Source organism: Tiliqua scincoides, chromosome 1, assembly GCF_035046505.1.
Source record: "Tiliqua scincoides isolate rTilSci1 chromosome 1, rTilSci1.hap2, whole genome shotgun sequence".
NCBI lineage: Eukaryota > Metazoa > Chordata > Lepidosauria > Squamata > Scincidae > Tiliqua > Tiliqua scincoides.
The window spans coordinates 29,393,162-29,415,102 of NC_089821.1; the positions used below are offsets into that span (position 1 = coordinate 29,393,162).

The following is a 21,941-nucleotide window of genomic DNA, read 5'->3' on the forward strand; positions in this document are numbered from 1 at the left end:
TGGTCTACCTGTAGGGCGCTTTCCTTGCACGAGTTCTCCATAGAGGAGATCCTTTGGGATCCGGCCATCATCCATTCTCACGACATGACCGAGCCAACGCAGGCGTCTCTTTTTTTGCACTTATATTTTGCTCTTATACTACCCAATACTGAAAAGGAGGTACTCCTGAGAGTGGCTTCACATACCAGGATCTTTCTGCTCATAGCCAAAATGTTAACCTGTATTTTGGCCATGAGCAGAAAGATCCTGGTATGTGAATGGTATGTGAATGGTAGGTAAAGGTCGCAATCCTAACTTGCACTGGAACAGGCAAGCCAGGAGGCTTGCGCTGTATCCAGCCAGGACTGTGGCCAGCAGCAACGTAGCCAAAGGCAAGGGGAAACTTTCCCCTTACCCCTGGGTAAGGGCTGCTGGCCACAATGGGTCTCCTCAGACTTGCGCCACCCCCTGATGTGGCACAAGTTCGAGGAGAGCGGAGCAGCTTGTAGCTGCTACGTTCTCCCCGGGGAAGGGGGTTGGGATCTGACATTACTGCTGGATCCCAGCCCCGCCTTCCTCTCCTCGCCCACTCGCTTCCGCGCAGGCGGGCTGACACAAACGGCTGAGGGGAAGCCAGCGCAGAGGCAACTGTCAGCCTCCACAGGCCGGCGCTTCTAGGAGTGCCGGCCTGGCTTCCCCTTGAGGGACTTGGGCCGGCCTATCTAAAAGTTTTGACTGTGCCCATAGGGTCTAATTTGATCCCTACAATGTAGCAGCATTTCAATGTAATTTAGGCATCATGTAAAATCGCAGAATCATAGAATCCTAGAGTTGGAAGGTACCTAAAAGATCATTAGTTCAACTCCCTGCATGTTAATCCTCTTAGAGCATCTCTAGCAGGTGTTTGTCAAGCCTCTGCTTGAAGAAATCTAGTGAGGAAGAGTGAGAGGGAGTCATACGACTCGCGTTCAATTCAAGAACTCAGGTTTTTGCCATTTTATAATTCCTATAGGATATATTAAGAAGAAGTAGCTCAAAAGTTAAGAAGAATATAAGCAATCAAAGATATGAAATTTTAAAGGTTCCTTCGTATTATAGGTAGCAGTAAAAATGGCTTAAAATGATGCTCCGTACGCATGTCGCTTGGCACCCTCACCATTGCAAAAGCATATTGATTTGCATTCATTCCTTTTCCTGTTGCACTGTAGATTTAATTTTCAGAACACTTTACCTTTCAAAATGGGACCATATTCCAAGTGGAGTGCACAATATTAATTCTACCTTTACTTTTCCATATATTAGTTTAATTGCCTTAAACCAGAAATATTACCTTAATACCAGAAGTAGAAATGCACAAATATTGCAGATAAAACCCCTCCACTCTGATAGACCAGAGAAGAGACCAGAGAAGTGTTGCCGCATCTGATAATCTGAGCTGTAGTCTCCCTGGCAGAGGCTTTAATACTGAGGTGGGTGTAGTGTGATTGACTGCCGAACATAGTCTGTATCCTATATTACAGTGATTCCCAGTTTATGGGTCCGTGGCCCACTAGTGGTCATAACCCAATTTTTGGTGGTTCATGAAACCAGATTAGGTTTAGGCTAATTAGGCTATGTGCAGATTAGGCTATGTGCATCAAGGGTTAAACAACCAGCTGCTTTGGGCAGTAGTGCTCCTCCCATCACCATTAGAGGCTTGGTTGGCAACCTTCAGTCTCGAAAGACTATGGTATAAGCCTACAGCACCCGGTATTCCCAGGCGGTCTCCCATCCAAGTACTAACCAGGCCTGACCCTGCTTAGCTTCCAAGATCAGACGAGATTGGGCATGTGCAGGGTAACAGTTGCTGAGCAGCTGGTAAAGTGAAACTGTTTTTTAGATGGGTCCCAATGCTAAAAGAGATGGGAACCACTGCACTCCATTGTAGGAAAGTAGATGGAATGGAGTGACAGAAGGTGCAATTTTCTGCTATTTTTCTCTTCCCCATTGTTCCTTATGGGGTTACTCTGACCTGTGTTAGGTCTTAGCACAATTTTTTTCATCTGTCAGGGCCATGTTCATTTTCTGGAGGGAGTTAAGAATACGGTATATGCCAACTCCTCCTCCTCATTCCTATGTCCCTCCAATGTCCTTCCCATGTCACACCCCAACTTCCTCTCTGTTTTGTCCTCTCCACTGGCAGGTTTGTACTGGCATCTGAGTGACATCTGAGCGACATCGGCACAGTATTTTTATGACTTTGCACCAGCATTTCTGGTGTGTTCATCAGTGGGCAGACTTTTATGCCAGAGGAGCTATCATTGCACTGGTGTACATGGAGATAAAGGGCACAATCCTAACCAGGTCTACTCAGAAGTAAGTCCTATTTTGTTCAGTGGGGCTTGCTCTCAGGAAAGTGTGGTTAGGATTGCAGCCAAAGTGGCATATCTTGAGAATAGGACTGGACCTTAAGCCCTGAAGAAACAAAGGTTTCTTTTGTTGAATGTGCATTGTCTATCCCTGGCCAATCATTGTTGTTTTCATTGGTGTCATCCATCAGTGGCACTACTTATTGAATTCAGGAAATCATTTTTCCTTTTCCCCAAGTGCTACCAAAAAACAAAGCTCCCTTCTTCCTCCTCCTGCAGTAGAAGGAAATGAAACATAGGGTATGAATGTCCAAGGCAGAGATATGGTATGTAAACAAACTGGGGTTGTGTAATGTTTAACGAAAGATACTGATGCATGTTCCCTCCTGGGTCAGATAGAAGTGGGGGGGTGGGGGAGAGATTGATTTTCATCAGGTCTGCATTATGGGAATAGTTTAAAGACTCCTTCCATTTCCACCATAGTCCCAATCTGAGTTGTGGCCCTCAGTGGTAGCTAATTAAAAAAAGAATGATGGAAAGAAAATGAATGACATCCTGAGTAATGCTTCCATTCACAGAAGCATGTTCCATGGATTTAAGCTCCCTCTGAGAATAGAAAGAGGTTCCAATGTGCCCTTCTACTTGTGCAAGGACTTTTTGTGCAAGTACAGAAAATGTCTCTGGATGCACACAATATATATAGAGTTGTGGTTAGTTTGATTGTTATTTTGTGCAATCCAGTGTCTTCCCATCTGCAACACAGAGATTAGTTAAATAGTGCATAAATAATAGATTATTATTAAATAGTGCAGACCCAATTTAATAATAATAATAATAATAATAATAATAATAATAATAATAATAATAATACAGGTATTTCTATACCGCCTTTCTTGGTCCTCAGATTTCTCCTTAGACTTTATTCAAGGCGGTTTACATAGGCAGGCAAATTTAAATCCCCGTAGGGATTTTTACAATTTGAAATAAGGTTCTATCTTTCAAGAAACCACAACATTCAGATGTTTCTTTCTTGATCTGGTCGCACATTCTGGCCTCCATCCTCCCACGCTCAGAGCAGATGGAATAGCTTGGCTCAGTTTGTCAGCTGCTTCAAGGTCGCACGGTGCTGGTGGCCTCGAACTGGTGACCTTCAGATGTTATCTTCAGGCAAATGGAGGCTCAACCCTCTAGACCAGACCTCCTGCCCAATTTACAAGACTGTTTATGGCTTAGGACCAAGGTATGCTTTCTTGCATATGGATGGCCCACCCTCTGATGTCATCTTGGGGACCCTCCTGTAGGTGCCATTTATCTCTGAGGCAATAAGAGGAGGGGCTTTTTCTATAGCAGTACCATAACAATGGAACTGCCTCTCTATTGAATTAACAACTAAGCCCTCAGTGGTGGGCCACCCCCCCCACAGGCAAATCCACCCCCTCCACTCACTTGAGGCTCATGGAGTCTCGTGCAACCCCAGGCTGCTTCAGGGAAGCTTCCTGATGCTTCCTGATGCTATAAACTGTGCTTCTGAAAAACTCAGAGAGTCTTCTGCTGAGTCCTGAAGGCTTGTGCCTGGGGCATTTGCCCCATCGAACATCATGGGAGGTCAGCCACTGTAAGCCCTCCCTATTAATTCCATGAGGACTCAGGGTTTGTTTTTTTTTCCTTAATTCCAAATTGCTTTTTCTATTTGAAAATTGATTTTGCTAGTTTAATTACATTAATGTTTGATATTTTGTTAAAAAAAATTGATTGTATTTATTGTTGTATTTCACTGTTTTAAATTTTGATTCATTGTTAGCCACTTTGGTTCCTTACTTTAAGGAAAAAAGTGGGATATAAATATTTAAAAATAAATAAGGATTAACAGCCCAATCCTGAGCAGTCCAGGGTGCACGGCTGCAGCAGCGCCAAGAACAGCTCCCGCCTCATTCTGGGCACCTCAGCCTGCCGCAGGTAAGGGAAGCAGCTCCACAATGGGGCTACTCATTTTACTGCCAACCTTTTGGTTGGCGGTAAGGTAAAGGTGTTCGTGTAGGGCACTGAGCCACACATGAATGCCTTGGATCTGGTGGAGCAGACCCACCTCCCTCCCACCCCCCGGCACAGCTACCGCCCCTTTCTCCACTTCCCGGTTACACCTCCTTCCCGCCCCCCTCCCCGCCCTCGCTTACTGTGCCACAGCTCGGTGGTCCGTGAGACCGCCGAGCAGCGGAGGATGGGTACCTGCCTGGCGCTAGCCCAATGCCGGCCAGCACTGGGCTAACACGGGCACTAATCCAGTGGCAAACCTAGTAGATGTGCCTTAGGGCACATTTGTGACAGTTCGCTCAGGCGGAAAGCCGGAGCACTGAGCCCAGGATAGGGTCTAAAAGAGTCCTGGAAGAGGGATCTGTATTATTGTCCCTCTATAGCAAATGATAGTGAAAATAAAGCAGATAATATTGATAAAATATATGAACAGTACCAAGGATGTGAAACTCTTTGAATACTCTTCTAAATCACCATATAAATGCTAAGCGGTATTAATTTCCTATGTGGGAGATGAATGATTCTCACTCTTTAGTGAGTAGAATTACTCTGTAGCACTTATGCATGATATGCGAATGAATACTCACAAGGTATCTAGACTTTACTTCTCCATTTTCCCATATATTACAAAAGTTTTATATTCACTTGTCTCTAAATATCTCTCTGCTGTTTGTTATGAGCTGCTTTGAATCCCCCCCACTCCCTTCTCATCTTTCTTTTCCATTGATTTTTTTTCCTGGATGTTGTCAATAGGGCATATTATTTTGGAAATCTGAATTTTGTTTTGTAGCAAATACTCAACCCCTGTGCTTAAAAAGCCCCAACAATAGTGGGGAGGGGGGAGTTGGTATCACTAGACATTTAGAAGTTTTGAAAAACAGTATTTCAAAGAAAGCAATGTACTTTCTGCTCCTAGTCCTGCCATTTCCCAGTTTGAAGAGACACTTGGCCAACAGTCTGAGGCTAAGAGGCAAAGAAGGAAGGCCCATAGCCAGGGAGACAGACCAGGGACAGACTGCACTTGCTCCCAGTGTGGAAGGGATTGGCACTCCCGAATTGGCCTTTTTAGCCACACTAGACGCTGTGCCAGAACCAGCATTCAGAGCGCGATACCATAGTCTTTCGAGACTGAAGGTTGCCAACAACAGTCCTGCCATTTAATATAAAATCGGAACCTGGAAAACATTTTGATGCTGTAGTAATGTTTTTGTTCTTAAGAAACCCATTTAATTGGAGCCACTTCCTATATAGTGCAATGAAAATAAGGTACATCGTTTGAAGCAGTTATGTGTACATGTTTTGCTTAAATGTTTTTAAAAATTAGAGGGTATTTGATGCTTCTAAGATCAACAGGCTCACAGCTAAGATTGGCTGTAGGGAAGATGTATGGTGCTAAGCAGTTTTATCCCATTCTCTTCTGCTAAGAGACCCACTGTGGCTTGAACCTACAGTTTTCCCCTGCAGCTTTGAGTACTGTTCTGGATCTGTGATTCCAAGCAAACCGTGGCTGCCGCAACTAACTGAATGATTGGATGTGTGCAGCTGGCAGGAATCCACAAGCAACTGTGCTGAGACCCACCAAATTGATTTTATTCATTGATCTTTATTAAGCCAGAAAACGGGCCAAATCTCCAGAGAAGAAAGGTTTTAACTGTATGTTTGGAGCAGGAAGAAATTTTGGACTCAGTTGGCCTCTTGCAAATGAGGTTTTAACCAGACATGGATCATACTGGACAATCAGTATCCCTGTGAAAAATGGAGCTTCTGAAAATGCCAAATGACCCTGTTCTGTGTTTGTAATAATGAATGCAAAGTACATGAAAGCTTTGCTCTCTTTCAAGGTCACGGAATGAAAACACCAATTAATCATTTAAATCTTATTTCTGATGAGCACGATTAGAAACTAAAAAAAAAATCTAGAGCTTTTTTCTTTCTTTCATTTTTTTTCCTTCAGGAAAACACAGTCTGGATTTACATAATCTTACATGTTAAGAGAAAATCCCCATCACTTGTACAGCTATCTATTTTCTATGTATGAATTATTTGCAGAATGTTTACTCCATTGCAATGAACCTTATAAACTCTTTAGAAATATTGTACAAGTTCAGCCAAAAAAAAAAAATTGCCTGTCATTTTGATTTGGGGCGGGCGGATGCTCTTAGGTGTGTTCATTTTGTTTTCAGTTTGTTATTATTAAGAATAATAATATTTCAAACTAAATAAAAAACTAAACTTTTCAAACTAAAAAAAAAATCTCGCGAGCCAACCACCCCCCACTATAAAAAAAACCACCCACCAATAGTCAATGGAAAAGACACCATGCTGGGGTGAAGAGGGATAGAAAGCGACAGTCCAATCCTGAGCTGCCCAGTACCCAGAAGAGCAGCAGTGCCATAATGGCGACCACTGCATCCTGAGTGTACCCGGCAGCCGGCGGCGGCTCCTTGGGAAGGGGACATCTTTTCTTCTCCTGGGTAAGGGGACAGGCCCCACAATGGGGCTACTCAAGTCTGCACCAGCTATTTAGCCAGCACAAAGTTGGGAAGCCCCACGTGGGCCAGAATGCCCAATGTGGGGTTCTGGATTCAGTCCAGCAGAGCTCTGTTGATCCTGCCCCCTCCCGCCCTTGTTCCTCCTGCTCACTGTAGCACGTGACTGGGTCTGTGCACCAGCAGTCACTAGACACCTGTTGCACAAGTAAACGTGCGAAGGGACAGGAAGGAGGTGGGGTGGAATGAGGGAGTAATGGAATGAGGCAGAGGGAAGTTTAAGACCGTGAAGGTAGTGGGTTCATCGGGAGCAGCATTCACCAAATCCTAACCTCCTTTCCATATTTTTTTTTTAAAGTATTCCATGGTTCTGAAAATGGCTTCTATGAGTCAACAATCGTTTCTGTATTTGTGGTGCCCTCATAAACATGTCAGCTTTCACTGCACTATTCTTCATACCTTGAACCAAGGGGAGAAATTGATTTTGAACCTCATAAGGGATGTGTCCAGTGCAGATGATGGAGCAAAAATAATATTTCTACTGCCTAACAAATGTACAGGTGTGGCATAGTAGCCAGGTTTGTAATGGCTGCCCAAAAGCTTAGGATAACCTTTGCTGAACTGAATGTTGTAAAAAGTAAATACTTTTGTACAATACATAGAACTCACTTTTTTGTAGTTTATTCTTAAACATTGGAGAGGAAGTATACTGATTGTAATGTTCTGAGTTTTATGGAAGCTATCTGTAGTGTTTTCTGAATCATCACTGAGAATATATATTTTTTTTAAATTGATACAGGTTGAGTGTCCCTTATCCAAAATGCTTGGAACTAGAAGTGCTCAGGATTTTGAATTTTTTTTTTTTTTTTTGAGGTGGGAGGAGGGAATATTTGCATGTACCTAAAGAGAATTTTTGGAGATGGGACCCAAGTCTAAATGTAACACTCATTTATGTTTCATATACACCTTATACACATAGACTGAAGATGATTTTATACAAAGTTTTTAAATAATTTTGTGCATGAAACAAAGTTTGTGTACACTGAACTGTCATCAGAAAGCAAAGTCACTCATCTTACCCACCCATGTGGACAATCTATGGTTGTTAGGCATCACCATCATTCCTGATTCTGAATATATATGCTTCTGAAAAGCGGTCATATTTTTACACTTATTCACAAATAAGAACTTCACAGTAAAAAAAAAAAATGACATACCATTAATACAGTTTAAAACGTTTTGGGGTTTTAATCATTTCAGATCTTGAATTTTCAGATTAGGGATACTGAACTTGTAATTGATGTAATGGCCATCATGGTTGGAACAATGAATGAAGGTTGTTTAAGGATGTCAAGCATAGTGGGATTTTGTTGGGGGAGGGGCAAAATATAGCCCCTTGTCTTAACACCAGAGTCACCCTACTCCCAATGGCAGTCCATTTTAATCCCTTCATATAAATTGGTGGCATTTCCAAACCAGTATTTTGCCAGTCTAAACAAACACAACAAGACCAAGTCAACAGAGAATTATTTTGTTAGCTTTCAGCCATGTACAAAGTGAGACTTCTACACTCTCTTCCTGACAAATGTAGGGTATTCTTGAATCTCAATGAAGCCTTTAAAATCAAATTGAGTTTATTGTTTGTCCAGCACTTATACTTTCATAGATTCTGGTTTTGCTGGTGCTTTGAAAATGGGCAAAAGAAAAAAAAGCTTTCAGTCTAATAAAATATATGTTGTACTGGCTCAATAGGATTCCTATTTTGACACTGTTCTAATAATATATAGTTTAAATGTTAATTGAAGTCTTTCATAGAACTGTAAGTTCAATATAATATGCTTGTGCTGAAATCAGCAGTAGCACATATTCATAATTTGTTCATTTTTTAGAGCTTGCCTTATTGTCCAGGTTATTGAAAACTGGCATTCCATCTGTCTGTATGTGGGTCTTTCCAATGGATATACCTCCTCACAAATGGTAACATAGAAGGGGCTCAGAGAGGAGATGAGCATGCACCAACCGAGCAGTTGTAGCTGCTTGATATCTGAGGAGCCATGATTGTGGTCCAGCTAACCCACTCCAGTTCCCAACCAGAGGCAGCATTAAGTGAGGGATGCTAAGAATTAAGCATGTCTGATGATTTTTTTAGGAAATCAAATTGCCCAGCTGTCAATCCTTTATTTCCTCCCATTATGTCACTTGCATGATACATCTGGTCTTCGCCAAAGGTACCTTTTCCGTTTGAACCTGATATTTATAAAAGTTAAAAGGAGAATTGATTAACCTTCTGTTGGTTCATCTCAAAAGTTTATATCCTTGATCTCCTTTGATATACCCTAACGCAGCTCTCTCTTTTCCTTGCTCTACAGTTAATCAATGCTGATGTATTCATTTGGCCCTTTAGATCTGTCCTTCCTTGAATTGAGAACTGCATATTATTTGTGTCCTCTCTTTCTGAAAACAATTTGCTTAGATTTGAATCTGCCAGGATCTCATTGATTGGTTCTGAGTGAATAAGACTGCTGTTGTTTACTGACCCTGTCCTGTCATGTCCTACATACATACCTAACCTCTATTTAAAATATATATATATATATATATTCTTTTGTATTTAAGACCTCCTGTGTGCAGTCATTTTTAGTCCCCTAAACTTGTATCCTTTACCTCCGAAGAGTCTTTACTGTTCATTTCTTTGCCCCCTGCATAGGAAACTTTTTCCTTCTTTCTAAGTTTCTCACTTCACAGAAATGGTCTATTCCACAAAAATTCCTCACCTTCTGATTGCTTCAGCATCTTGTCACCTTCAGGAGAAACTGAAGGCCCAACTATACATTATGCATTAATTAGAGTTGATGATTTTGCTTCTGCTTTTTTTAAAATAAAAAACTACAGTTTTGGCTGATCCCAATTGAGGATCACAGCATTTGGGAAAGTGGATGTTAACCCTTTTCTCCTGCCACAGCTATCAATGTGATATTTCTTCTGGTGCAAAAAGAAACCATGGAAAGGCCCAATTCAGGTTGGAAATGTGGAGGGCAAAGGGATATCTTTTCCCAACCTGTTCTGGTCCCAATCCATATCACCCTCCCCATGGATCCTGTAGTTTTCCAAGGCATTTGGAATTTGCAGAATGGGTGGGAGCTTACTTGTTTTTGTTTGTTTTAGATCAACAATGTATCTTGCTATAAATTCAGTAAGAATCCTAAAGATTTTGTTTTAAGCCCAGCAAGTTTGACTTAGGGTGCAATCCTAACCCCTAATGTCAGTGCTTCCCAGCACTGGCATAGTAGTGCCAGTGGGGCATTTGCTGCATCCTTCAGTTGGGTGTCACTCACTGAGACCTCCTCAAAGTAAGGCAATGTTTGTTCTCTTACCTCGAAGCTGCATTGTCCTTATGCCAGTGCTGGAAAGCACTGACATAAGGGGTTAGGACTGCGCCCTTAGAGTGTACTGAGTGAGTCAGTATGAAAACCACTTTGGCTGCCATTTCAGCTGATGGTGTATCTCTTTCTGAAAGTTATATAGCAAGCAAGGGGAACATCTTTCTCTTCTGTCATCTCCCCAAACACAGTGGGGTCCTCTGAAGCTTTTTGTATTCATCCTGTGGTGTGACGGGATAAGGATGGATTCATCTCTCTTGTTGGAAAAGGACAGATTTCATAGGCAGAGACACACGAACTGTGCAATAGGCTTCCTTTCCCCCCCTCATCACAGCATTGCTTTGGTTCCAGCAGTGTTGTGGCTCCTCCTCAGTCTTTCCTTCACCATTTGGTGGCTGAGATCAAGATTTGGATGACAGCTGCAAAGAACTGAGGTGTTCATTGTAGTTTGTATTAAAGAAGAATACTGTACTACTGATTCACTTCCTTCAACTATCCAGGCAGGATCAGAGACACTTGGAGCCCTGTTGTTCCATGGTAGTTATTTCTTTCAGAAACAAGGACATATAGATGGTGGGAAGCATTTGAAAGCAAATGTAAGATCTGACTATTACGTATAGATGAATTTCCATTATGGAAGAAAAAAAGGTGATAGTTCTGCTATCAGAAGCTACCACGACATGAATGTTCATCAGTGACTGTGATTGGGATGATTGTAACACTGCCAGGAGATGAAATGATTCGTCTTCCCAAACTTACAATGTGCCTTCTTTTTTCCCTGTTAATAGTTGTTTGAAATCCATTTCTCACTGAAGGGCTTCCCCAAGCCTCCCAGTGCCTTATTAGGCATTAAAAAGTCACTTCCAATTTCTCAGAGAAACCGGAAGTTCCTTTATTTCAATAGCTGAGCTCAGTCTGATCTCTGCAGAGGCTGGGGACAGATGTCCCCGGCCTCTGTTGAACTCAGAAACTCCTCCAGAGGTGAGGCAAGCAGAGTTCCCCTTGTCTCCAGAGGCACAGCCCCTGAACCCGTATCTACGGTTTCAGCTATCCATGGGGGGGGGGGGGTTTCCAAAAAGGAACCCTCGCTGATAAGGGGGCACACATTTATAGAGTTCCAACTAAATGGGTGAAATTTTCACCAATTTTTGCACCAGCTCTGAAAAAGTTGTTCCCAAGGGGGAACTTCTCACTCTTTGTGAAAAAGTGCAACCTCATCCTCCATTTCAATTTAGTCCTGTTAGAAAAGCAACACAGCCCAGTCCCTGAAAAGCCAACAAAACCACTTTATTAAAAACAGAAACTTATTTGAAGCTCATAATTTTTTCAGGATTTCTGTACAATTGGGTTGGCAACACTGCATGTCTTTAATGGCCATGCTACCTAGAGCTGTGGTTGTTGCTATTAGCAGCAGGCATTCTGCTCCCATTCCAGCTACTGGGTTTATTCCTTTGTTTTTGGTGTTGGATAGTGCCATTCTTTTGGTTCTATAAAGGCAACTTTCCTACAGTACTCCACAGGGGATCTGATCCCCAAACACTTCTCTAGCCCTGTGCAGAGTCATCTGAGAGCTTTTCTTCCTGAGTTCCCAGCAGGAGCTTCCTGCATTCTTTGTACATTCCAGCCAACACACACGTACTTAGGTCCTAACTCCATTGCTAGGAGCCAGTCTAATGAGGTGTCACACTGAGACGTTAATGGCAAAGCAGCTTTACGTCCTTGTATGATCCCACCTTTACAGTCCACATAATCTTGCTGGCCTTAGACACTTACTTAAGTAAAAAATTAACATTTTTGATCTTTATTATATATACCACTGTTGTGTTCTCTTCCTGTTCATCTTTGTGATGTCTTCCTGCATGTGTTATCATGCTAGGTAAATCGCTGGCTGCAAATCACCCACTTCTAGAGGCCACATCAAATGATGCTATACAGTACATGGTCTCTATACGGGACCAGTCCATGGTCTAGTATGGGACCATTATATCTCAATCAATCAATCAATCAATCAATCAATCAATCAATCAATCAATCAATCAAACCTTTATTAGGCATAAAAATTAACACATAATATCTCTAAACAATCCAATATATAAATATATGTTAAAAAGCAAATAAAGAAAAAGGTTAAAACACAACAATTTACTTACGCGGTAACTCCAGGTTGCTTAGGACCCACAGATTAGCCCTCTTCAAGTTACTCAGGTGTAAAAATTTCGCAACTGGAAGGGTCACGAGTTTAGAATCTCCCGCCAACAAAAATTGTAGGCAAACATTCTCAGAAAGACCTTTTTTAGTTCTTATAATGGGAGAAGGTACTGGTCTCTAGGCACTTGATTGCTAACACAGTGCAAAACAATGTGTAAAAGAGAGTCTACCTCTCTAAGGCCACAGTTACAGACTTGTTCTTCCTTCGGGGCATTTCTAAACCTGCCAAGTAGGTCTTTAGAAGGCAACACATTGCAGCGAGCTAATATAAAAGCCCTCCTTGCGAAGGGGCACTCCAAGAAGGTCAGATACTTTGGTTGTTGACCAAATGTATTACTTAGGTGGAAATTCAGGGGCGAACATTTTTTTTGTGCAGTGCCATTATATCTTACAATGTTGCTAGTTTTGAACCATTATAAATGGTTATTTCTCCACTTACCGTAGTATCAGTGGGGGATAGGTTCCTGGTGCACCCGTGGATACCGGAAAACACAGTTAAGGTGGAACCCTATCTTCTTGACCTCCCACGCCACATTTTGTTTATATTCATTACAGTCCCACAAAATGTCTCTTACTTTAACCCAGGGTTGGGCAAACCCCAGCCCACAGGCCATTTGCGGCCCTCAGGGACCCCCAATCCAGCTCACAGGGAGGCCTAGTCTCCAATGAGCCTCTGACCCTTTGGAAACTGTTGGAGTCCAAGCTGGTCCATGACTGTTTATGTCTCCATATCGTTCTGGCTTGTTCTGTATGTGCAAGAGGTGTATGGCAAATAATTCATAGCTCTCATGCGGTTCTACAGGCCCGTATTATAGTTCTCATGTGTATTTTATAAGCGCAGCAAAATTCATTCATTCATATAAGTTATGTCTCTAACATATTCATTTATGTAAATTTATTCAAACTTGAAATGTAAATTAATTTTTCCCCCAGCCCCTGACACAGTGTCAGAGAGATGATCTGACCCTCCAGTCAAAATATTTGTCCTCCTCTGCTTTAACCAAACAAGCAGGCACGCAGGCTCTTGTAATTACTGTATTGTATGTCTCTTGCTCTAATAGGCAAGTGAGCAAGCAGGCTAGAAGGGAGAGTGAACAGGAAGCAGGAAGTTGACGTTCACTTTTCCTTCTGATCTGCCTACTTGCTTGTCGGTTAAAGCAGGAGACATGCAGTACTTGCAAGAGGTTGTGTGCCTTCTAGTTTAGTTAAAGCAACAGACATTTTGTGCGACTATAATGACCATAAACAAAAGTAATGGGGTGTGGGGAACCATGGATAAGTGGATCTGTGGATACCAGAGGACATCTGTAGTTTTATTCTTGTGAGGCACCTTGAGCATTTGTTTGATTCTAAAGGAAGGATTTACATTCCTTAAATAAATAAGCAATGAATATGGGGCGGTGCCATGGCATGAACTCTTTCCCTTCAGATATTACCATGTGAAGTTTAAGAGTTAAGTGCAGTGGAACTGCAGCTCCGACACCATAAAAAGAACATGCAAAGTGCTCCCAGGGTCTGTGTAAAAAGCAAACTTGATTCCCTTTCCCTGCTTGGTGTCTTGTACTGTGCATATTGGCGAGGATAGGAGAAAAGGCAGTGTGACTCAGGACCAAACTAGCTATGATACTACTGGCAATCCATGATCAGGGTCTCCCATGTTTTGTTTTGAATTATAAGCAACCCACTATAGCTGCTTTGTGGGCCAGACAAGAGATGCTGGGAAGAGAATAAATCTTATCCTCTGTGCTGTTTACATGATCTAAGCCGTTCCCACTGCCTTAACTTTGCAGGTGAAAACAAACAGGTGCTCCTGTGGTACCTCTCATGGTGAGTTAGGGCCAAATGGGCCCACGTTGGCCCAGAGCCTGCATGCAGTGTTGCAAATGTGCTATAAGGTATGCCCGCAACACTAACCTCTAGGCCAGCACGGATGGTGGTTCAGCGCGAGCTCACACTGAGTCTGTGCTGGGCAGAGGACTGATATCTGCTGTCTGGCGCTCCAGATGAGCACCAGGCAGTGAACTGGTAAGTCTGGGTGTAGGGGAGGTGTCGTGGGGCAGGGGAGAGGGCAGGGAGAAAGTGTGACAGTGGAGGAAGTGGGGCAGGATCTGCACAGAGATGGCGGCAGGCCCTTCCACTATATCCTAATCACCCTCGCTGCCTGGGAGGCCCAACATGGGTCTCCTTGAATCTGTGCCCACTCAATAGTGGGCACAGATCTGAGGAGACCCATCAGGGCCACCTGGTCCTGGATACTTACTTTGAGTATCCCCGGCGCTGCTTCTGAGACCCATGGGATGCAGCAGTAGCCATTTTGGTGCCGCTGCAGCCCTTGGCACTGGGAAGCACAGGAGCTGCTCATCATCTGCCATGATGTAGCATGCAGACCCAGGATTCTTAGCCAACCATGGAAAAGGTTCCATCCATGCCGAAATAGGCATGGAGTTTGCAGTGAATACACCCCTTGTATCTCCCTAAGCAGTGTATGCAGAATAACATATCTCATTCATGGGTATCTTGAGTCACAGTGAATTGAGTCTTAACTACTGAATTACTTGAAAATGACTTTCAAGTACTCATTTGAAAGGTGCTATACAAGTGCCTAATAATATGTCTTATAATTTCAGGAGTTTCAACCCCATATCCTGAGGGTTTATTTTCCTGCACATTTAGTGATTTTTAGGTCATATTTTAGTTATTTCACATTTTAGTTTTACCGCTAAATAATGATTCTCTATTGTGTATACATATATCAAAGAAGATTTTCTAAGATATGTTATTCATGTTCCACATGAAGCACTTGAGTCTTTAATTATAAAATAAGCCTTTTGAAAAACATAGTTTATTTGCTCTTCAGCTACGTCTGCTGTATGGAAGCATACAATGAAAGTAACAACCTTGGAAAGTAGGCTGTAAAATGCTCTAGTAGCTGTGGAACCTAGATATATAATTGTGGGTGTGTTCATTTTTATGGTTTTCAATCATTTGAAGCTGGCAGCCCAATTTGAACATTTCTAAGGATATGTTTCTGTAGCACCAGCCTTACCTCCTTGGAATGGTCTGAGTTACTGCTATGGTTCTAATGCCATCGCTGGTTTGGTTTGTGACTCCTGTGATGCCTCTCAGTCATCTGGAGGGCTGAAGGCAAAGGTAATTGGATCTGGAAATGTGGAAAGGAAAACAAGATATGGATTGAAATCTGGATATGCAGAAATTTTAATGTTTTGCATCAGGAAAAGTAAAGCATATGCTAATTTTTGTGCATGTACAGGACTGGCCCACCCACGAAGCAAAAACGAATCAGAAGCACTGGATAGGCATAGGTGGCAGAGTTTGTTTATTTACTGTATCCCACTTTTCTCCCCATATGGAAGTTGGGCATTGGCCACCATCTGCAACCACTTCAGTGTGCCATCCTTTGCACTTGTGTCCTTCTTCCTCTTTTCTTTGTCAATTCATTTTGAAATAGAGTAGCAGAACAGGGCCAGAATAAGGAACTTAGGAGAAGCATGGACTCTCCTACCCAAAAAGGATTCCCCCATTTTTTCTAAAGTGGGAGATAAGAAACCTAGTGACTGAGGATAGTCATTAAGAATTTGTCCCTAATCTGCTGGGACAACTCCATTTGGAGTGGAGCCTGGTCTATGCATGAAGCAGAAGGTGGTGGAATTCAGATGTCAGACAGTGAATTTTACCACTGAGATGCAGGTGGAGGGTTTCATATTTGAATATTTCCCCACATTTTTTTTTAAACCTCTATGTAAGTAAAGCACTAGCACATTCCAGCCTATATCACTGTATGCTGTATAAGTATTCTACTTACTGGGACTTTATGATTTACAAAATGGTATATTCAAAAATGCCAGTACTGGTCTGAGCAAGGAATATGTGGCACTGGAATGGAAAATGGGCTGATCCATGTAATTTGGATGCCTCACATATTGTGGTCACTATATGGACCCACCACTGTGCAGACACATTTTTGTGGCCTCTATGTAGCTGCCATTACGCTGGAATCAGTACTACATTCTACGGCAAGCAGAGAAACTTCACTTCCAAATCATCAACTTGACCCAGCAATATCTTCCAAATTTGGGAACTATAATAGGTACATAGGGGCTTCCTGTCTGAACCCCCAGAGAGCCACTGCCTGTCAATGTTGATATAACTGAGCTCAATGGACCAATGATCTGACTGAGTATAGGGCAACTTCCTATGGTCCTATAAGGAAGCTCGACTGTATCAGGGACCTCAGGATGAGAGTTCTTGCAACTGTGATCACACTTTGGAGCAAATACCTGGCACTACGTCCAGCTGTGGAATTCACTTCCAAGTAAGCTTAAAGTAACAACCTTGCAGCACACAAACTCTAGCTGGGATAAATACGCTTTGGATAGGCATGTGTAAGTAGGATTCCGTGGGTGTGCATAAAGAAAAGTTATTTTCCAAATTATAATTTCAGACTCATTCTCCAAGCTTGCATCAAGTACGTTCATATTTCTTATTTACGGTTTATTTGTTTCCCCCTTATATTCAAATTATTCCATTATCCAGCACACACGAATGATGTAACAGACCAATTTCAAAGCCCAAATTGCCTTTCTCAGGAAATTGCCCAAACTCTTGGCAACCTCCACAGTGTACTCAGCAGCATTACGCCTAATGCAAGCTAGCTACTTTTTCTTTAATATTAACGAGAGTCAAGGGTGGCTAGGAAAAAATAGGGCAAAAGCATAAAAAGCTATGAATTCCATTCTCTGGATTTTGCTGTGTGATCACTTCCTCTCCCCCCCATAATTAAGGAAAATATTACAATAATTACTCTTTGACCTACCATTTTTAAAAATGGCTTCAACAAATAATGTGCAGTAAAGGCAGTAAGTCCAATGGCTGCAGTTCGATGAGGTCAGATTCTCTGTTAGTTTCTCTTTTTTCACCTCCTGACAAACTGCAGAGTACATCCCTTTTAAAAAAAAATTCAGAGTGATGGGAGCTTCTAAAGATAGAAATGCTTTGGTGTCCTAGACCTGGAACATTCACACCTCTCTGCTGTGGCTATCGTGTACGGATACACCATTAGTCAAAGACATAAGAGACACTTGGTGCAGTGAGAGAAAGCCTTGCTTGAACTCCTTAAGCATGTCTCCCCCAGTACTTTGGGAAACATTGACTCTGGTTCTAATTATTTTATCCCTGTTTACACATGAGAAATAGTGTGTTAGAGTGGAAGAGCCAAAGCTACATGATAATTTAATGTGAGGACCTTGTACATAATTTAGCAGACCTCATTTACTCAGCACCTCCCTGTTATTTATTATGTCCACTACTCAAAGAACTACACGGTTAGTTCGGTTTATGTAGGGAAGCTTTGGGCTGGCATTTCTTAAACAGCAACTCCCTCACGCAGCAAGCCACTTTTGAAAGTGATGGACTTTTGAGAAGCATATCTGTCAAATTGTACAACCCTCACTCTACACTCATACAGATTTTTTGGTATGACTCAGAGTTGCTTTTCGGATTTCTAGACCCCATGATCAGAATGAATTCAAGTGTATAAACTGCCCTTAAACAGAGTGAACCAGGATGCCGCTGGTGTCAGCTGGACACTCAAACCAATCACATAAGATTGCATGATTTTCCACAGTGGCTCTCTGTGCTGAAGAAATGCAGAACACCATTAGGTTTAAGAGCAGCCTTTCTCTTTAGATCTGGAGCCAACTCAGGAATCAACATACGAAACTTCAGCTCCAGGGGCAGTTCTCCATCCCATGCACATAATATGGTTATTTGGATCACCGCTACTTTCTTGAAAGGCAAAGGGATTCATGGTTATACCAGTTCAATGCATTCATTGAAAAGAGCCCTTTGGATGTGATGTAAAGTGTTATGGTGTTACCATGAATGCCCTGGGGACAAGTGTACAGGCGCATACATGTGTGCTCACAACACATGGGTCTAGGTACCTCTGTTAACCATTGTGGACACAACTTGCAGAGTACTACCATTGAGAAGAAGGGGGGGAAGATCCACCATTCAAACTAGTGCAAAGCAAGGAAGACAGGGATTGTGATAAGCAAGGAGTGGGGAAGCATAGCATGTAAAACACCACAAATGTCAAAACTGTAACAAATGAGGAAGCTTGGAGAACACTAGAAGGAAGGGGTAATGATATCTGGGCAGATTAGCAAGGAGATGTGACATGTATGTTCCTAAATCTCCTGAAAAGTCCTAAATCTCCTGCAAACATGTAGGGGTTGCTATGAGAGACAAGGCTCAAGGGTAACTTGGGTTTTGGTGGGCTAATTTTGAGATTTATTTATTTATTTATTTATTTATTTTTCACATTTTTATACCGCCCTTCCTCCAAAGAGCTCAGGGCGGTTTACACAGCTGCTCCTCCCCTCTTTCTTGTCCTCACAACAACCCTGTGAGGTAGGTGAGGCTGAGAGAAAGTGACTGGCCCAAGGTCACCCAGGAAGCTTTGTGGCTGAGGGGGGATTTGAACCTGGATCATCCAGGTCTAAGTCCACCTCCCAAACCACTACACCAGAAAATGGTTAGACCTTACCCACTGGAAGTGGGGAGATGCTGTCCCAGAATTACGAATAGAGAGTTAACTCCCAGCTACCCAGTCTTCATGGCTAATGCCACAAACCTTCAAATGAGAGCTCAGAAGCACTTCGAAGAGGGAGGTTCTTCCATAGAACAAAAGATAAAATCAAGAGGGCTTGAAATTCTTGCAGGATTGGTCAAGAGGACCAAATATAAGACAGTTTGAGAAAGAACTGCTGGGCTCCCTTCCTAAATGGGTAAAGGATAGAGCAAAACGGTGCTGGATGCAAGCAGAGTCCACTGGTTTGAGGGAGAAATCAGACTTGTGGGCGGGTTGAGGTGGAAGAATTGGGAAACTCAAGACTCAAGAAGCTGTGTTTCCAGGAAGGCTAGTATGATAGGATAGAACCAGGATAGGTCCAAAAGGGTTGCTTGGACTTCAGTCCAAGTGGACATTTGGGGAGGGAAGCAAGGTAAGGACAAAGATGCAGAGAGGGACCAAATACTGTACATACTTGTTGATCCAGCTGCCATAAATTCCAAGGTCTGGATAAGGGTGCAGGATTTAGAGGTTATATTTGCCTGTCACAAATTTCCTGACACAAAACAAAACCCAAAAGATTTCCAGGCCTGAAAGGCCAGCACTTTGCTCAGAATGGCTCTGCATCTGACTTCTGGAAGGGAACAAAATGATTTGATTGGGGCAGAAATGGGTCTTCAGAGTTGAACAAAACTTCTGTTAGGTCCTAGTCAAGACATTGGGTGGGGTCAAGGTGAATGTGAGTGACGGGCAAAAGGATTGCCAGTTTCAAGTGCTGTCCCTTTACTGGTTTAAGATGTTCCTCATGGTGGGGCACAAGGAGTCTGTTCAGTATTGAGGACACTGCAAGCAAGGGCTATGACTGCAGAATCAGGATATAGGCAGGCAGGAGACTTGAGGCTTAATGTCTGTAATGTTATTCAGGTGACAGAAGGATCAACTTTTTCCTAAACCATTTCCTTAGACTATGGAAAATGACTATGGCTGCATGTGGCCTTGCTTGCCCAGACCAGATGCACTTCTCAGGTGTGTTGGCAACCTTCAGTCTCAAAAGACTATGGTATTGCGCTCTGAAAGGTGGTTCTGGAACAGCATCTAGTGTGGCTGAAAAGGCCAATTCGGGAGTGACAATCCCTTCCACACTGGGAGCAAGTGGTAGAAGCAAGGAATGGGGAGGCCTGGCCATAATGATCTCTTCCTCATCCCTAACCTTCCACATTACAACTGCACAACCCTCTGGTGCCAAGGCCATAATTGTGCCAACACTTGGGACTGTGCCTTCTGTTCAAAATGTCATTGGCACGAGGATCTGTGTAAATGATATTGTGTGATGCTACTTCAACACATGACTCATACAGACAGGCCATAAGCTAGTTCAAATATGACTATTGCTTAATTAAATGGTGGGTTTCAGCCTTACACTCTAATTTGAAATACTTTTATCAGTGTCATCTCCTGCCTTGGTTGCATAATGCCATGTTCTGTGATGTGCTGGAACGGTGAGCCTCAACTTAGCTGAGCAACTTTTAGACTAATTTTATTTTGACCTCAGAACAGTAGAATAGGCTTTGAATTCAGCTACCTAAACTTCCCCTTCTCCTTTTAAGCATTATGGTTAATCTAGCTATAGGTTACCAACAAATTAGGCAAGGGTATCTTTCTTGAGTTTACACCCATGATGGCTGAGAGTGACTACAGGTGGGGCCTTGTTATCCACTGAGGTTCCGTTTTGGAACCCTCAGTGGGTTAAAAAAATCAGTGGATACCAAATCAGTGGAAAAATGGCTTTTAAGACCCACTTCTGGGTTTCTTGCTCCACCATTGTCACCCCAGAATGCATTGGTATAGACACTATGCTGCATTCAGCCACTGGATGTGGTGAATAAGGAAATCTAATGGAATGAAATTACGGCTGAATGCAGTATAGCATCTATACCAATGCATTCTGGAGTGACAATAGAGGAGCAAGAAACCCGGAAGTGTGTCTTTAAAGCTATCTTTAACCCCAAGAAGCTTGCAAGCATTGCAGTTTAATAGCATGAAGGTAGGAAATGAGAATTTGGTGCTTTTTTCCTTGTTACAAGGCATTTAAATGTGGACGCCAGTATCAGTGGTGAGTCAAACCAGTGGATGCCAAATCAGTGGATAATAAGGCACAACTTGTATTCTAGTAACCAACATAACCATTCAAGTTGCAGATTCCCCATAAACTCAGAGTTTATGATCAGACCACCCTGAGCAAACACAAAGATTTAAAAGTACAGAGTGGTTTTAATATCAATGCAGAAATACAGAATTACACTTTTGACAATTCTACCATATTGGAGCTCAAGGTAGTGAAAGTTGGTTAGGATTTAAGTGTCAATGAAACAAGCTGGTTGCAACTTATGCAACACCCATTACTTTCAGTGGGGTATGCCATGGCTAATTGTAACTGAATTATGACTTTTGGTATTAGGATAATTCCTCAGGTTTGCCATTCCTCTTATAGTGAGGATTTCAGGACTTGGCTACTTGTGACATTTCATGCATCCTTGGTCTTGATGAGTTTAATCCTTCTATCCTCAGTAGCAGCCACAGAAAGATGATCTGTATTGTGATCAAAGCAAGGTGAGAAAAGGATATAAGTATATACTTCTGCCACAATCCTGATCGGAATTTCCCTCCCAGATTATATTTTCTAGAGGAAAAATGCTAATTAGTGCCAATTTCACCCCTTCGATGTCTGTTGACTAAAGAAAAACTGAACATGTCAGGGCCAAATTTTCATAAAATGTCACATGGACAATTTCCATGGTTTGCTAAATAGCTTACTGCTTATTAAAGCCTTTATTTCATCATTATTATCTAGTTAAATATTGATGCCACTTAAAGCCATTCATATAATCTTACTACCCTCCTTTCGGATTAAAAA

At 42.3% G+C, this 21,941-nt stretch overlaps 1 protein-coding gene and 1 pseudogene across 1 annotated transcript in view; one reads left to right on the forward strand and one right to left on the reverse strand.

Moving 5' to 3' along the window:
- LRRC4C (leucine rich repeat containing 4C) overlaps positions 1-21,941 on the forward strand; it is a 98,737-nt gene that overhangs the window by 15,129 nt on the left and 61,667 nt on the right. The window lies entirely within an intron of this gene.
- On the reverse strand, positions 1,714-1,830 carry LOC136638233 (5S ribosomal RNA; annotated as a pseudogene).